This window comes from Cyprinodon tularosa, unplaced genomic scaffold, assembly GCF_016077235.1.
Source record: "Cyprinodon tularosa strain WSP-4 unplaced genomic scaffold, ASM1607723v1 ctg26, whole genome shotgun sequence".
NCBI classification, from domain to species: Eukaryota; Metazoa; Chordata; class Actinopteri; order Cyprinodontiformes; family Cyprinodontidae; genus Cyprinodon; species Cyprinodon tularosa.
The window spans coordinates 4,316,745-4,336,483 of NW_024038961.1; positions in this window are offsets into that span (position 1 = coordinate 4,316,745).

The following is a 19,739-nucleotide window of genomic DNA, read 5'->3' on the forward strand; positions in this document are numbered from 1 at the left end:
GGGCTGGACAGATGGACAGACAGATTGACAGACTTGTGGATTTTACATATACAAACACCATTCAACACACCAGCACACCTTTTCCTTTTTTATATACATACATTTTCAATACTGATGCCCATTATAAAAATTGGTTCAAATGAACAAAAAATGCTGCATCTCAGCTTTTTAGAAAATAAAACATTTATATATTTTTATTTTCTATACACTCCAGTGTTTCACTTGTAGTTTTCCCAAAATTACCAATGCATTTCCCCAGGAACACAATCCTGTGACTTCATTTCTTTGAAATATCTCAGTGCCTGTTTCAATAACATCATGTGTACTCCATTATGATGACACCAGGCTGTTGAAATTCAAACACAAACTTCAATACTGTTAACCCCCATTTTCAACATCCTTCAAAACTGATGAAATGCCCAGAAACAGGGGCCTAATTTTCTGCAGCCGTTCCATCTGTCATTAACAGAGCACTGCTCAGCTTTCATCTCTCTCCTTGTGAGTTGTCGTGCAATCACATCATTAAAGGCACCGCATTAGGTAATACGTGGAGTGACAGCTGCTATCAGAACAGCCAGTGCGGATGTGTACACACAAACATTCCTTTATTCTGTCTTTTCCTCTTGTTGAAAACATCCTTTCGCTGTCTTCATCTCTGGTGCTAGCTCTCTCTTTTTCTCTGTCTCTGTCTGTCAGTCTGTCTGTCTGTCTGTCTGTCTGTCTGTCTGTCTGTCTGTCTGTCTGTCTGTCTGTCTGTCTGTCTGTCTCTCTCTTTCTCTCCCAAAGGCTTTGCCCTGGTGAATACAGTGTGTTCAAATGCATGGGAAATAATTGGCCATCCCTTTCATCACAGGATTATGAGAATAAATCTCCTTTTGGAGGAGAGCAGCGCCAACAGTCATTGAAATCCTGTTACATGGGGTATTATCCTGCAACTAATTGCTTTTTTTCTGAAAGCTAAGCTCCTCTCCTTCTCATGTTCACTTACTTTGATAAATTCATAATCGGTACACTTCATGCAGAAGGAGCGCTAAGGAAGACTGTATTCATGGAGAAGATTACAAACAAATATTTTTTTTCTTGTTTTCTTTTGGGAGAGGGTCCCTGCTCACTCATAAAGATGATTGAATGTAGAAATGTTTGAAGCAGGCAGCCCTGTTGGACACCAGTTGGACACATCTTTCATCAAGCAGCAATAAGAAGATTTAATGCTGGATGACAGCTTTATGTGCCATTTTCCCAAGAACTGTTTTTTAAATTATATTCTTAACATAAAGTTTTAAAAAAATCACACAAAAGAATACTTAAGGACAGTTAAAACACAAAAATAAACCTAAAAGTTATTTTAAACCATGCTGTTTTAGCTTGTCAGTCGGTCAGGGAGAGCTCCTTGATTCATACTAAAAAAGGATAAAAAGAGTGTTGTGGTTCTTAGAATCATGAGAATCAACTAACATGTTAGTAAATAACATAATGTGATCCATGAAAGAAATACCCAAAACCCAACACCCAAAGAACGAGCTACATGATTTTTTACAATGTTTATTTTTATTGCATTATAGGCTACATTCAGAGATTTATCTCATTCATATTTAATAATTTCATGATAACACAGGATTTTTATTTATATTTACTTACATGTTTTACATCATGATGTTAATGCTGTAAAAAAAGAAATTATAAAAATACTTCAATTCAAAAACTTTGAGGTAATCAATTTACACAAACATTTTTAGTATACTGCACTTATTCAGGTTTACAGTGATAGGAGTTGGTGTTACTGTATTTATCCAGATATAAGCTTTTCAAAACTGAATGTCATGTTAGTCTGTAAGGCTTGATCATTATAACATTATGACCTCAGAAAACTACTGTAAAAGAATGGTTATCCTTTCAAGGGGTCATTATTAATCACCTCCAAACCCATTCAGTAAACTTCGGAATGAGATGTTTTGTTATAAATGTCTGTTTGAAAAAGTGCTAATATTATATTGTCAAATGTATTTGTATTTGTTTATTGAATAGTATAATAAACAAATGTTTATTCAATGATGTAGTTAAAACAGTTGCTGACTAAGAAGATAATCAGACCATTAACGCTACATAATTGTCTTAAAAACAGAGCACAGAGGGTAAATAGAAGTCTAGTCCATCCTAGTCCATCCTTAAAGTGAATATATAAAAAGGGCTGGAGATGGGGATCCCAGCTCTTGTTAAAAGTGCAAAACTTGAATATCTTTGTAGATTTAAAGAAAAAGGTAATTTTTCTTGGATTATGATTATTTGATCATGTTTTTAATATAAAAAGTAAGTAAAATATAAATTAGGTTTGTCAAACTTCACCTCAACCACAATTTTTTATAGGTGAGCAAAACCCATACCTGTGGTAACGATATACAGTAATGTCAAAGCCTCTAAACATTGCTCACTGTTTGATTCACACCCTACCGCCTCTCAAATGAAAGAAATTATTTATCTCCCTAATCTCCTCAGATGATAACTGCAGTTGGTTCCAGTTTTCATTTCTGTATTTGACCAATTCCAGTGACATCATGGAGTCCTTTTGCCCAAATAACTGGTTTCGTAACAGCAGTGATTGGTCAGTGACGGCATGAGGGGGGGTTGATGTGTGCACATTGTGAAAACTGCTTTTACAAATACACAGCCCTGCACAATCACTATCCACTTCCTATCAGCAACAGGAAACCCCTTGAGTCAAGTAGAGAAGCTCTGAAAGTAAACTATTTAAATGAAATCATGTGATGACGGGGGACTGACAGAGAGGAATTATGAAATTACCTTCCTGGGAAATGAAGGGAAGTAAGATTAGCTTTTCAAATTAATTTCTGCAAATAAGAAATGTACTTCCAGTGAAAAGTATTTCAGAAACAGGAAAACAGCACTGACAGTGTTCCTTTTTTTAAATATTGTGGGTAAAACTTTTCTCTTTGTAGTTAGTTTTGCTTAAAGGGAAACCTATATTTTAATCGGCATAGAATGCAAAAGTACAAAATGTCAAGTACAGGAAAACCTTAATGATCCCTTCATCAATCTTTTGTCTTCCATTTATCCAGACTCAGGTCCAAGAGCAAAATCATCCAAAAGACAATTTCAAGGTGTCTTATTCTAGAAGTTTCCACTGTCTTAGATCTGAAACGGGGAATATATTAAGGTTTTCAAAACACAAACTCTTCTGACAGGCTCTAACAAGGTGATGATTCCAAGGTGCTGCCAAATACAAAACAAAGCAGTTTCTTTCCCTGTCCGTTTTTGACTATAAGTCTCAGTAAGTATGTTGGTGAGTCATTGTTTGACGCAATACAAATGTCATGAAAACACTAAGAAATATTAATGGAAAGATGGAAACATAAGTAGAGAGATGTGGAAGGATACGCTGATGTTAGAGTCCTAATAAATCATGAAACATAAGCAGAGATCCTATAACCCAGCCGAAGAACTTCATTGAGCTTTGTTCTTTAGAAAAAGAAAGGCTTTTCATAAGTTTCTGTAGAGCCAATATAGCCATAAAATATAAAGACTTTACTTGGTTTCTTTTTTTTTAATCTTTTCTGAACTCTGTGGTTTAAAATCAGTGGTGGCTGCTGTTCTCTAAAACAAGGGAGGCATTGTTAATTAAATCCAAACGTCACATATTGCATTAACATATTTTGAAATACATAAAACACATTACTACAATATGTGAAAATAGATGTTGTGAAGTGCTCTGAAATAATAAACTCCAGAAACCACGGCAGGAGTTCAGCATAAAAAGATTGTTCTGACTGAATGATCACTTTTCCCTCTCGACTAATGAGGAAAACCTCCTCGATGACTGGCCCGTCAAAAATCCTTAAGAATGTTGTCCTATCAGCAGCAGGCAGCCAGCTTCACAACCCGCCCCTGCCCCATAGACACTATGGTTGACACAAAATCAAACATTTACCCCCGTCTTAAAACAATGTTTATTGTCAGATAAAACTATTTCAAAGAGGACCTTCCCATTTGGAATTAATTACGTTTTTTTTTTCATATCTCTAACTTTTGCTTTTCTGTCAGAGTGAGGAAAATGTGGCAAACCAGCGGAACGTACATTCGGAGGAACGTGTTTCTTTTGCCATTAGAATGCCGTTACACCCACTGCCAAATTCCAGCGACGCTGCACTGTTGCAGATTCGCTCTTTAAGGGCTGAATGGTCCACTCACCCTACCAACTATGCAGTTTGGGATGGCGGACCCTCCGAACACACAAACAGAGGGTTAGTTTTTGAGAGCTGCTTGCGATTAGGCAGATAAGAGGCTGAACCTCACTGGAAGTGACATATTTTGCCGTCTTATCCAATCAGGGCTCAACTTTCACGCTGCTTATGACATGATTGAAGCCCCAGTAGCTGATCTAATAACTCACTTCATTCACCTGCCGTTCCCTTCCCGTTCTCTAATTATCATTCATCTTATCCACCTGCACGTTCTGCTTTATATAGGATTCAGCCCAGCTATTGGGGGCCAGACCTTTATTCATGCTTTTTCAGTGTTTCTTTCTGTTTTGTTAGTTTGAGTTAAGTCTGTGGTTTGTGTCCTGGCTCTTGGAGGCCAGTGTGTCAAGGGGGTTTTTGTGTTTGTCTCATGTGTCCATGTCCCAGCTTTTCTCGGCTGAACCCGTTCTGGTCTTGTTTGGCTCGGCATGCGGGGGGGGGGGGGGGTGGATAGGGGGGGGGGCTACTTTATATTTAAGTCCCAAAGGCCTAGCTCTTGGTTGGTGCCAGTTTAAAGTTCCCCTTGTACCATGTCTTGTCTCTGTCTCCTCTCGACCACTGAGCTTGCCTGTCTCCCTGAGCTTGTTGCTGGACTCATGGAACTCTGAACCTGCCTGAACACTCCAGAGATTCCTGGAACCCTAGATCTGTCTGTTCCTGTTCAGGCTACAGACTCCCGGATCTCAGAACTGTCCTGTTCTGATCTGTTTTCCCTGACCTGGTTTGGACTCCTGAGTACACACTGGGGCTGCTGAATCGGGAACGCTCTAGACGGCTTCCCCCACATTTTGTTGGCAGTGCATCAGCTGGATCCTGTCTCCCCCAAGAGGATGAAATGAGCTGTTAAACCAGGTAAGTGACTCACACGGATAATGATCTTCTGTCAGATTATCGGGGTCACTTACTTGTGTTTCTCCCTATCTAGAGTGTCAGTGATGGGTGATTCTCCGCCTTCACTTGCAGCCGCTGCTGGTTCGCAGATCTGTCTTTTGTCATTAAAATATATATAAATAAAATATATGATTTTTTGTTTGAAATTTGTTATTTTATAGGGGCCAAGAGGTGCAAACACATTGCAAATTCATAAATGTACATGCATCCATCCATCTTTTCCAACTTATCCCTTTAGGGTTGCGGTGGACAAGAGGCAGAGTAAACCCTGGACAAGGCAGTCATTCGCAGAGCAAAATAGAGACACACAAAGATGTACAACCATCACACACATATTCAAACTTATGAACAATTTAGAGATGCCAATTAACTTAACAGTCATGTTTTTGAATTTTGGGAGGAAACCCGAGGACCCACAGAGAAGCCACAGATGAACAGGGACAACATGCAAAGTCCATGCAAAAAGACCCCGGGCTGGGAATCAAACCTACAAGCCAACAGTGCCACAAACTTACACCACCGTGCAGGCCATAAATGTACATTTAATTTTTTTAGAGTACTAATGTTAACCTAAAAATGGGACTATAAAACACAAAATGAGATAATTAATTACAAAAATGAAACTAGAAATTAAAAAAATCAGGAATACCAAACACAACAGAAAAAAAAAAAAACACTGCGAAGATAAATGCTGCAGACAAAGAAAAACGAGAGTTGTAAAGTGCACATTCACAGCTGATGCAAAATCTAATGCAAAAATAGAAATTATGTTAACACACAGATTATATGCACAGTGTAATTGCCTTAGTGTGGACACAAACATGATGCCTAGAGTCCTAGTCTTGATCTGTAAAATGTTGGTGCTTATCAGAACACCTTCAAACTTGTTTGCACACACAGCAGATCTTCAAAGAGGGTGAAAAGTGACTTTCATGTTTTATTCAGGAGGCCACTTATACAAACTTTTATAGTGTACTTTCATAAACAAATAAAATCCTATTCCAAATATCAATCAGTGGGTGGCGGATATGCAAATATCAATATTTACCACAAGCGATTTTTTTTTTTTTTTTAGATCTGATACCCAACTGTGGCTGGAGTTTTTTTGTGTATTTTTCAGCACTCATGAACATCAGATGAAATTCAGGCAAACATTTCTGCAGTCATTGTGGTCACAAAGCCAGATGACGAAGAGATTGTGGGAACATCTAAATATATTTTGACTATCAGAAAAAACAATGGTACAATAACATTAGCAGAGGAAAAACAGCTGCGCAGGCCGGCACAAATTAATGCAAAAAACACAATGACTACACCTAATAAATGAGCCGACAAAGACAACCATTCCATGTTTTATATTCTGTCTTTTATATTTAACTTGAATTTTGTTGTTTTTATTCAGTCATTTTGTTTGTAGCACTTTGAGTAAGACTACCTATCGGAAGTGCACTATAAATACTATTTAGTGTTATCATAGTTGTAATTTTTTCAGTAGTTATTACCATTCTTACTTCCACCTACATGGTTTAGAGTATTTTAAGGTCACTCTCAAACTGCCAGTGGAACACATAATGTGCAAAACCATACCCCTTTGCGCAAGCAATCTTTGTAGATCACCTGTAACTTTCCCACTTTTTGCATACTCTTTCCTAATGTACTTTGCACATGTACTTTAGCCCGTCCTTATTTAGAATCTTGGAAGATTAGGCCCTAGGTGCTGTAATAAGTATTTAAGAGAAACTTACCTTTTCTTTCCTCTCTCCAAATGTCATCTGGCTCGGCCTCACATTTATGTTTTTGCTAAGAGTATGTTTGTGTTTGCTGTATGTTTGCTTTTCACTGCTCTCTTTTTACTGTGGCGGCCTAGTGGTTAGGACATAGGGCTTTGAATACTGAGGTTGTGAGTTCGATCCCCCACTCCCACAGACTGCCACCTTTGGTTACTGAGCAAGACCCTTAACCCACACTGCTCCCCGAGCGCTGCACAATGGCAGCCCACTGCTCCCCAAGAAGATGAGTTAAATGCAGAGAATTAATTTCGTTGCTCTGTACTTGTGACAGTAGAATGACAATAAAGTTGAATTCTATTTTACAGCATTTCTACAGCATTTTTCTTTTGAGTGTATTTTGTGTGTGAGTCTATTTTTTGCTTTTGCAAGCCTAATTTTTTGTCTTTTTAGTAGATTTTGGTATTGTTGGGCAATAATTTATTTTCCTCTCGGCCACTTTACGTACAACTGTTAGCACACAAAAAAAAACACTAAAATCTATAATAGACATTTGTTTATCACCTTAGGTAAATATAGAATAATGAATAAAATGAAAATATAAAAAAGTACTTTTAAATTATCAGTCCTAATATAGAGAATATTTTCTAATAGAAATTAAGTTTTATGACATATGCAATATTAACTGTTATGGATTAACTGGATTTCTTTGCACAAATTAACAAAGAAAATTGTTTCATAAGCAACGATACATTTTTTTCTATTTTTTAAGTAGTAAAGTCTAATACTTTTGTGGTTTATTTTAATTGTGTTATGAAGAGCAAATAAATATCTTCCTTTCTCTAAAGGGGGCTCAGCATGAAAAATTTCAGAACCACCTGTTTAGATGAAGGGCAACCTCTTTTTTTAATGTTATGTATTTTTGGAAATATGTTTCAGGGATTAAGTTTAAACTTGAATTGGAAAACGGTGTCAAAATAAGAACAGTAACAGGAAAAACTATACCCTAATAGGATAGGTACGTTTAGTACTTGAGTTAAGGGGGGTTGAGGGGGGATGGCGTACCCCTTCATAAAAAATCTTAATCATCCCCATTCTTGACCTTCCCCTCGTACCATCACCTGTGACATTTTATTACTGAATGTAAAATTTATACTATATATTAACAGTAATGGCAATAATATTGCCCTTTCAACATTTGGCGGGCTGTGGGTTTACGAGTAGCCTGATGAAAAAAAATAAATAAAAGATGTGGTCTACCATGACTATGAAGATGATCCCAGTGGGAAATCTTTCCTCTGCATTTGTCCTTAACTATGCAGGGGCAGTGATAGCCATGCAGGTCCAGGGACTAACTACAATTCTACTATAAGTTGCGTTGATCAAGGTCAATGACCGGCTTACTGTACCTAACATGTATCAACCATACCATGTATATTACTTTAGGTTAATAGACTATATTAATTAGGCTATGTATGCTTCCAAAGAAAAAATCCTCGGTTTTATTTTTACACCTAGACTCCTGGGTCTATCTAATGGCTGCTTCATCAAGGTTAAGTCACAAAGGTAACAGATCAAGGAAAAGAAACCGCATTCCAGGTCAATCTGGAGAGCCCAACTCAGATTGCTAGTAAAGTCACTTAAACATGTTCTAGGTCTGCCCCCTTCCTTTGTGATGTCATTTGAATGCCTCCAAAGGTAGACCGAAACCGTATTAGGTGCCCAAAACACCTCAGCTGGTTCCTTTTGCTATTGAAAGCACAGGCACTCCACCCTTACAACTGAACCCCTCTCTTTTATCTCTAACGCTGTCCTGCCGTGGGATGGGGGATGCTCATTTCATATGCTTGTATCAGGGACTATGATCTATACAAAATCACCAATGAGCCATAAGAGAGTAACTGAGAGCTTGATTTTTTTCAGCTCAGCTCTCATTTGCAGACAAGTACTTCAACCATAACAGGTAAACAAGAAATCAAGTTACTTCTCCAATTAAGCAATTTTGACACTTTTGAATGTCTAACTCTTTTGGTGTTATTATTATTATTGTATGAACAATACTTTTCATTTGGGTGTACAGAATGTGTACATACGATTTTGTGGATCCTGTAGAGTTCTTCAGAAACACAGAGGCGGAAGATGGAAATCCTTTCTAAGAAAAATGATCCAACCTAAAAATCCCAAACTTAAAATTTATTCAAAGAATTACTTTAAAAATTGGTTAAGTTCTTTTTTCTTTTTTTATCAGATATTGAGTGTGAAAACGGAACAAATAGTTCCATATCCCTCCAATACGACCATTCAGAGAGTGAAGGACATGCTGCTTCACAGATCATGAAAAAGAAACAAGTCGTGCTGCTGTGGATCGTGATTTCCTGTTTTGCCAAAGAGCTGAGTTAAAGCTGGAAAAAGATGAAAAGAAACAGCAGATTTAGAACACCCACACTGCTGGACTACAACTAAGCATTTGGACTTTACAAGATGTCAATGAGGTTGACTTTTATCTGACACAAAGATCAGTGCAAAAGAAAGACTAAAACCTTTGACATGACTCCCATGAATAAAATGCTGAACATACAGGAGGATTTTTGAGAAGATATACTCCATCCACAAATTAAGAGACAGGGTCGAGTTTGTTCACCAGTAACCCTCTTAGGAACTCATAAGATACACATTGTTTCAGCTGAATAAGAAGGATTCCTTGAAACTGCTCACAGGCTCTTAAGATAAAGGTTTCTTTTGAATGCACTTTCAACATCATGTGTCCAATTCTGTTTTTTTTTTTCAGCTACAACTTCTCAGAAGACCTATAAGGAAGTCGTTCTGCTGAGTATGTGCAAACATGTCAACTCCTCTGTGTGAGAACAAATGCTCTTAAAGGTATGGTGGAGGATTTTCGCAAAAAATGCACAACACTGTACCCGCTCCCAAGAGGGAAACTCCTATTAAACACGTGCCAGAGCTTCCACAAGCCCATTTCTTCTCGTGCACACTCTGTTTGAAAGTTGCTGTTTGCATCGCTCATACAAATCTACCTCAAAAGGAGATTTACACCTCTAAGTGTAAGAGAAAATGGGAACGATAACGTAGTATTGGGTAAACATTTCTCCAGAATGATTGACAATTAGGAGGACCACTTATTTTGATGATCCACCTGGAAAATGAACATCCTACACTATACCTTTAATCAATGGGGAACCATACAGAGCTTTATATTCCAATGCAGTTGCTGTTGATGAGCTGTAAAGCCTGAGCCAAGTGCACATCGTAAAATTTGAACATGTTTATGAAACCTGAAAGACAAACAAAACGTGAATTGCCAAAAGGTCAATCATACTCATCCACTTAGCATTGTATAGGCCTTACAGATCAAAGATATTGTGATGGACACATTGGGATAACTTGCAAAGGCAGGCAGCATGTCTTGGCCAGACTAAAGTCTGGAGCCCTTCCACATGAAACGGTCTCCAACTCAGCTCTTGGTTTGATGGATTGCCCTTGAGGTTGATCGAGGTTATAAAAACAGAGAGCATATTCAGCAGAGGTGGTTACTGTGGTCTGATGACTAACTCTAGATTAGACCTCAACATTTGAGTTCATAAAGTTCACCAAGTATAGAGGTCAGAATTTACACCAGTACAGAATCACATGCTGTACACCCCAAGAGAAAATAAATTAATGAAAGCATGCAGTTCAATATCCTTAGTACTTTGATATCTCTCTGTCTTCCATAAAAGTATGTCAGCTTGCCAAAGGCACAGTGATAACATGAGCAATCCAGACATTGGTAAAAATCCTATTATGCATTAAAAAGGAAACATAGCCTCTAGCTGCTTATATCTAGCTTATATTTAGTAGATTAAAATCATTTATTTTCTGGAAGCTCCCTTAGTCAGATACTCTACCATCAAGATATCTTAACATATTATTCATATAATTCTCTTGCATGGACTCTATAAAGAGGTCATTGGAATAAACTAACATGTCTGACAGTTTGGCACATCACTTATTTTGCCAAAAAATAGGGGTTTGAGAAAAGATACTATCTTAGTATTTTGCCAGGGTATGCCTTAAACCCTACAACCCCCTGGGGATAACTTTAAAGTAAAGACTGACCACATATTTGGCTCCTAGAAGCATAATGACATGTTTCCTTGTGCATGGCAATCCCTAAGATTTAGAATCTCCTTGACCCTTAATTTGAATCATTGGGTGTTGGGCATCCTATCAAGAAATATATTTCCTATCAACTGTTGAGCATCATTATTACATCGATAAAGTTTACATCAAATAATATTATATGACCTTCAAAATCTTGTGAAATACAAACCTTTTATCAAAAACTGATCAATGATTGAGTGCTTCCCTGTGTTTTATCTTGTAGCTTTTCAGTGGTTTATACTTGCTGGAACTAAATGCTGATGGTGTGGGATTTTTCTCTAACAAGAGTATTTCAACTAGACTTTTGATTATTCAAACTCTTGGTGTAGTCTTAAATTAGCAGCACTTATTTTAGATTTCTGGGTTCCTTAAGAGAGGTTACTCAGCAGTAGGGCTGATTCCCAGTGATGGCTGGCTGTCAGCCAAATCAGACATTAAGTATTTTTTAAAGTAGATCAATCCAAGTCCTCTCTGTATAACTACCAGTGGTGAATTACTCTTATATTTATAGCAAGGGAAAGCATTGCCTGAATACTTAATAGTTTAATAGTTTACCAGTGAGGGGACTCAGTCACAATCTCACACAGGCACTGTATAGAATAACATAAAACATGACTTCTTTAAATGAGGATGGCTAGTTATATGTTGCACAGCCTCCTGATTAGCAGCATCATTTATAAAGTAAAAGAATAAAAGGCAACCTCAACAACTTGGTACGTTAATGTGAGACAATAAATCTGCTTTTAACTGGACATGGGATGATATACATTCTTGAATGAGGAGAGAAGAGATTTCTATGACATGTTTTGGGAAAATAGGAGAAGAAAATAGTTTTTAAAAAAGCTGTAGTAAGTTTAGAATAAATGTTTTATCAATCCGATAATGTTTTTTAAGGACTCCATTCTAAATGTACAGTGATACGGTTCCTCTAAAATAACAAAATAAAAAGTTACCTCTGATATGAAACTACAAAGCAGATGTTTTCTTAGGTAAACCTGTTTACCTTCTCATTAACACAAGTATCAAAAAAGCCAGTCAGTAACTTTACATATTTATGCACCTAGACATGATGAAGAGGCATAAAAAGAGCTTTAAAAAACAAGCATTTTTTTTCTCTAAATACATAACAAATTAAAAACTTAAAGTATTTAAGCTACAGCAGTAGACTACCATTTTGGGTAATATTGTTATCAGTTAACAGGAAACTGAGGTGACAACTACAAGGGAAAAACAAATTTAACTATAAAAGACTGAAACAAAAATTGTGTGATGAGTATAAATTTAAGCTTTAATACTCAGATGGTGGGGTACAACAATGGAGCATTTTAATTTGAAGGCCAGAGGTGAAATCTCTTGTTTTAATCCTACAGCCTAACAGAATTTGCTTATGTTCCCCAGTTTTTGTCCCTTCATGAAGGTCCAGCCAATAAATCTGCAGCAAATGGAGCCTAGGCGGAAGTTCAACTGAAGAAACTGATTACTTACCCTCATCTGCCTCGGACACAAGCTAATCAGCTTTGAGCCACTCCTCCACGAAAGCCCAGTTAGTATCCAGAGTTCATTATAAAATGTCTCCAATCCACAACTCATTCTGCTACCCGAAGGGCAAGGAGTGGTTGCGCCATGTCTGACTTTGATTCAGATTACCTTAATTCAACCCACCTCCAGTCTCTCCTCCACCATCGTAGCTAAAGCTTCATCACAGTGTCATTCCTCCTGAACTCATACTATGTTACCTGTCTCATCTCAACCGGTCCATAAGGGGACCGCCATGTTGAGCCTGCTTTTGCCAGAGGTTTCTTACCAATGGGGAGTTTTTTCCTCTCCACTGTTGCTTCATACTTGCTTATCATGGACAGGTTCACGCATCTTGTGTTATCCAAGCTGGACTTCCATCTTTTAGGTCCCTGAGTGAGGAACTAGTATCAGCTCATGCAGTCCACTGGATCTCTCCATACAGCTCAAGCAGACCGTCCCCCCAACCAGCAGTCTACAGAATGACCAACTTCTTCTATTTCAGACTACACCAGTTTCAGGCCTGGGTGGAAACATCCCTGTTCTTTACTCCTGTTCATGCATATCAAACAAAGTTCAGCGCTACTGTTTCCTGCGTAGGTCTGAGCACCAAAGACTCAAGTAGTTGTATCAATAAAATTGTTCAAATTTTTTTTTTCCATGTAAGTTTTTTAGATTGAACTGTGTGATGATCTTAAAGTGCTGTGGACTAAAATCTCTGGGGAATATTTTGGAAGCCTTACAGGAGAAATAAAGTAATTTGAAGGTAAAATTGGTCCTTAAGTCATGCTGAGCTACAGGACAACTTTACAGACAAACAGACTTTTGTTTCATATTAAACATTATGGTGTTTATAGCTGAACATCTGGGTACAACTGTCATTGTATGCAGTTCTGAAAAAAATAAGATTGTTTGATCACGGACAGCACAAACAAGTCAGTTCATCAAGTGAACACCTAAACTGTGCGTCACTCTTAAACAAGCCCCAAACACTCAACGTCTTTGAAGTTAGACAACAATGACCCTTTAGGCCTGTGAACTGCTGCCTCCTGTTCCTACAACAACAACTGATCATGCTGTTTTTGAGATCTTAAAAAAAAAGAAGGAAAAAAAGAAAGAAACGAGGAAACCTGTTCCTGTGCCTGCTCTTCTGCATAACAAACGCACTGCCTCACCAACCCATACGCACACACATACATCAATCAGCTGGTGAGTCACCTTCAGGTTTTTTTGGTTTCGTAGGACGACCACTGCACAAAGAAAGAATGTGAAGCCTAAAAATAACAGCCATCATTCCTGTGGAATCTGCAGCTCATCCATGTTTGGACAGCCTGCGGGAACAGGTTTGCGTGACCTTTTTTAAGTTAAGCAAAGCCCAGCTGCTGTGACCTGGTAAAGTGTGTGACCTCTTAGTGTAAGGAACTGGGTTGGAAGGGCTAAAAGAAACATTTCTTAAAGTGGCATGGCAAGCTTCTGTTTGGAAGGAGGAGCTGTGAGAAACACACACACACTCGGAGAGGCCAGCTGTTGTGTTTCAGAGAAGGCTCAGCAAGCCTCTACTGCAGCCACCGTTCTTGTTCAACATCAAGCAGGAGAAAAAAAGAGAACTCTTGCACAACAGACACGCAGTCACGCGTGTGTTCACACCCCGACAAAACACACATCACTGTGCACATTAAAAACTATCTCATGCCTTTCTTCAACACTCTTCATCACATGTATGTTTTCTATCCGACTTTATATTCTCCACTGCACGCTGCAGCCTCCAGCTCTCACCCTCTGAAGCAACAGCCCATAGCTCACTTATTATATTTTCTCAAGAATGTTGCATCATTTTAACACAGATTGCACATCTTCACTTCACTCCTCGTGGTATTTTCCATTTATATTAACTTCAGATCGCTTACAGTTAGCGTTGTTTACTGAGCCAGGCTGGCATACTTTATATGTGAATGCTTAAAACCCAGCACCGCTGCAGTTTTATAGGAGTGAGTCATGTTCACATAACAAACAGGGGCAGCATGGGAAAATACTGTAACACTTAGATGCAGGACTGAATACATGCTATGTTTAGTCCATAATTGAGGCTACACAGCAGCCTGGAAATGCAAAACACAAACAAAATTAGAAAATAAGAAGTTGCAGAACACTAAACAGAAATCAGGTTTACTACTTGAGTCCATAGACACTTTGTAGTTGCACCATGAGACTTCTGAATTAAACACAGAGTAACACTACAGCCTCTTTCCCGCTGAACTTAGCGTACTAATTTGCGTTTTTCAAACACAGATTGAGCCGCTAACAATTGGCATTTGGCTCTCTTCCCAACATTGATCACGTCACCATCACTGCATAAATCAGGAAAGTAAACAATGGAGAGCGACATAGAAATGAGCCAGCGCACAGTAGATGTTCCTTATTGTTTCATTTTTTTTGTTCGTCTGAATCTCTCTCTACATTGCTGTGCCATGTATATCAAATGGTTAGCATGGTTTTGGCTTGTTAGATCAGTTCCAACTGGTGCATTGTGTTGACCTCCGTACGTTGTGCTCAATGGTATCACGTAAATCAATGGGTCGACCCGGGCCTGATGTTGATGAGGCGTTGTGAAGCCAAAATATTGATACTGCGTTGATACTGTGTCACATAATGAAGCTGAATTGCCTTGAGGCTGTTCTATGATTCTTGATCATTTTAATGTGGAACAGCAAAAGATCAGAGATCTCCCATTTATAAACAGTAGCACATTGGTCAGTTAAAAACAGCTCCTGTATCGGTCATGACACTTTCTTCACCCGTCACACGGACCGACACAGTTTCTCCTTTATGAGCAGGTAAAACATTCAAGAAGGACAGTGCTGAGAGCATTAAGGGGGCAGGAATTAACCCTGACCAGTTGCCAGGGAGGTTCTGTGGTATTACAATCATTAAATACTTTCCCGAACTTCTCCGTTAAATCACATTGTGCGTTTAAAGTTATGTGGTGCTAGTTTTTCTGAGAGCTTCATGAAATCTATAATACATATATATATATATATATATATATATATATATATATATATATATATATATATATATATATATATATATATATATATATATATATATATATATATATATATATATATATATATATATTATTTATTTATTTATTTTATTTTTTTCAACAAGCAAGAAAGTGTAAGTAAGTAAGCGCTCTGCTAATTAAACCTGCAGGGGTCTGTTGCAGTCCATGCATTGCGCTGCGTAGCCTCAAGATTTGATTGTGACTGCGCAGCCACACATTTGATTGTCTTGCACATCCCACATATTCTACATTGGAAATAAAATCTTGTTGTCTTAATAGTATGCATTACCCTGCGAACAGAGGCCAAAGCAAACAATTTTTCAAAATACTCTATGGTCATGGTTTTCAGCTGTGCTTAAAGCCACAATGTGTCATTTTCAGTGACATCTACATGAACCACCCCCAACACTATCTCTCCAATCCAACGAAATGGAGGCTGTCATGGTCCAAAATGGCTTCTGCAATATCCTTTTTACCTATCCTTTGAAGTGATGACCAGGTTTATTTACAGTATCAAATCCATAAGTTCTTCAACCAGTTATCTGGTATAACAATTGGGAGATGAAAAAGTATCATGAATTGACCATTTTAGTGAAGGAGGCCACAGAGACAATTTTTCTTTATCAAAATGGAAGCAGGGAATGTTCTGAAGAGGTTTTTGAGTGAAATCTTTAAAGTTAGAAGGACTGTTTCATATCAGACCTCCAGCGGAGACACAGACCAGCTGATCCCTTCTCTTATCAGTCCGCCCACAGGCTACCCTGATCCTCAGGTCCCCCATCCAACTCCCGCACTTAGCCTCTACAAGCTAGCCTTGGCTTGCCGTGGTCTCTTCCGGCCCTGGTGGCTCCTTCTATCTCACGCCATCCTCCTCACAGTAAGCCACAGTAAATTTACCCTGCTTTTGGACCTCTCACCGCCCAGCAGACTAATTATATCTTCTGGCGTTCTGCTTTGATCCTCTGCAGTTAAGCCGTTGTTCTCACTCTGCTCCTGCCTGAGCTCAGACCAGCTGCCTCCCCTAACCTCTGTTGTCCAGGTGAATCGTCCCCCAGTTTTAGGTACTCTAATGAAAATAAACATGGGCAGAAGAAAGATGAGATCCCATCACAATAAAAAAACTAATCAAAATCTCAACAACTGGCACTTGAAATTGGTTCTCTTCCTAATAACCCGACAGTTGCTGGTGTCCTGTCAGAACAGCATAGGCTGTCAGATCGGCATACATTGTTCTATTACGCATGCGCACATATGTGCAACAGAGAATTATTCAATTCAATTAATTTTATTTATATAGCGCCAATTCACAACACATGTCATCTCAAGGCTCTACAGTTCACTATTCCAAAATAGAGTTTAAGCAGCAGTGTACCACCCAGCAAAATCAAGTTTATTTAAACTTTTAAAAAAGAAAAAAAATCTGCTTTTTTTTTTTTATATACACTGTCCTGTCTGACAATGTGGCGATAAGAATAATTGTCTTGAAGAGCCCAACAGATTTTATTTTCACAAGTGTAGCAGTATGGCAATTGCCGTATTGCTCCACTTGTTTCATGCATATAAATTGCTTTATTATAGTTACTGTATGCAGGGAGTTTTACAGTTTATATGGACACTGCAATGTAAATAGAGCAGAAAAACAGAAGAAGAAAAAGGAAAAAAGAAAAAAGATGAAAGAAAGAGGAGATAGAAAGGAGACAATGACACAATATTTTCAGTCCGCTTCATCACCTGCAACGAGATGTAAAAAGAACAGCACAACCAACAGACATGGTACAAGACATACAATAAAACAACAACTTGAAACTATCGCTGAAGAATTGTAATACACCTAGTGGTGCAACCTGGACACATCTTCAGTGACTCTCCCTAGATCACTGGGTGTTTCGGGTCTTAGTCATACACCCTCATTCGGGCGACCCAGCCGGGGGTGATCAGTTCCCCAACTTGTGTCCAGGTAGCGCACTACGCCACGCCTCCCCCCTCTTCAACCAAAACCACCGTGAAGCCTTTTCAGCTGCTTCCAAGATGTTCTTGGTTGCTCTTCGTCTCTGCAGACCGCAAATCCCTAGGAGTCCAAGGACACGGTGTAGAGATCTGCCTGCGAAGCCCCTGCAGCCCACTTCAATAGGCTCGCAGCGGGCCTTCCAGCCATTCCTCCGGCACTCAGCCACAAGTTCGGTGTATTTAGCCCTCTTCCTCTCCTGGGCTTCCTCTATGCTGTCCTTCCAAGGAACAGTTAGTTCAAGCAGCACAACCTGCCTGGTGGAAGTTGATGACAGCACCATGTCCGGGCGGAGTGTCGGGCCTGCGATGTAATCTGGGAATCTCAACTGCCTCCCCGGATCGACCAAGAGCTGCCAGTCCCTTGCTGTCGTGAGCAGGCCCCCTCGGGTCTTCGTGGAGGGTTGCAGTTTTTCCCCTGCTCGAACAAAGGCAATCATGCTCCTGCTTAGAGGTTGACTCTTGCTGGTGTAGTATTAAGTAGTATTATTAAGTCTGACATGTACTCTGTGTTACTTGAAGATATGAATGTGGGCTTTCTGTATGGAAGTGAATCTCTGAGTACCTGGAACCAAGCACCTGTAATTGTTTGTGAGGGGGCACTTGTGCATGTAAAAATGCACAGAAAAAATGCTCAGTAGTGGTTGTGGAGAGCCGAATAGGCACAACCCCCAGAGCACTGAGTCCAGCGCTGGGAGGCCCAAAGCCCCAGGCGTCCAAAGGGACCCCAAGAGTGAAGGCACCAAGGAGGGGCCAGCCCCGGAAATCAGACCCCCACCAAGGGAGGAGGAGAGACAGCCCCCAAGAAGCCCCTCAGCCACCACCATTCCGGAGTCCGCGGGCTCCGCCGGCAGCCAGCCACCCTTAAGTGAATCCGGTCCTGGGCCCCAGGGGCGCCCGACCCCCAGACAAGAGCCCCAGCAAGGCCCCGGCCGGCCGGGGCCCGAGGAGAGGCTGCCAGGAATGAGCCAGTAGCCACCTGGGCATCCACCCCCGGACCCCGAGCTCCACCAGTGCACCGGCGAGCCCCGACGCCAGCCAGCGGAAGGAGAGCAGGACGGGGGGAATGGGGTCCGCACTTAGCGGAGACTTGAGTTGGTTTGGGTGAGGGGGCAGTTCAGACCCCAACCTGGGGGTCTAAAAAATCAGTTATTTGTTGGATGCAGAAATTGTCACTCATGATTGAAGTTTCAGGGATTTTAGAAGGAGACTCATCTATAGCTAAAACCATACAATTCAATTTTAACCTAAAATAAGTTACTCTAGTAGTAAATAACACGTCTGCGGGAATGTAAATTTAGTTAGATGTTAGTTTTCCTGTTTAAAATCATAGAAAACATTGGCTATGCTTTATATTGTGACTCAGAATTAATTTAGGTTAGATAAAAACAGGTGTATGCCGATTTGACAGTGTATGCTGTTCTGACAGAACACTGGTCATGGCTGGTGTAAGTCTAGTTTACATCATTTTACAAAAAGTATTTTATAAGCCTTATAAGAAAAGATGTCTGCCTCCACAAACTAACCCACTCCTCTGTAAATAGAAGTAGCATATTTTAAGGCAAGGCAAACATAAAGACTGATACTTTAAGTTCATAGTTAATAAATAACAAATATACAGATTATATATCACATGTCAGTAAATTCCTCTAATTATTGCACACTGTACCTTTAAGTAATATCTGCCCTTTTGTTTATGCTCAGAACATATCCAATTTCCTGCCTAACCTCTTAGGTCTCTTTGCACCATAAAAATTTGAAGCCATGCGTCATGAATCGGGACAGATGCACCCAGTATTCAAGGGGAGACAGTCAGTAGGAAAGTTCAAAACATTTATTAAATGAAAAACAAAACTAAAGTGGAGCTGCTCCGATCCTGGACTGGGATTCAGAACAGGCAGGAACAGACAGAGCAGGCAGGATCCAGGCTTCCAGGGATCCTAGAGCTCCCAGGCAGGTTTAGAGTCCAGAAGCGTGACCAAGCGGACACACACAAGAGCAGACAGTATCAGGTGCATACTCAGTGGAAGAGGGTAGCCGAGACAGGATGTGGAACCAGAACTTGAGCAGGACCTTTAAACTGGTATCCACCTTGGAGCCAGGCTTACTGGAATAAAAACT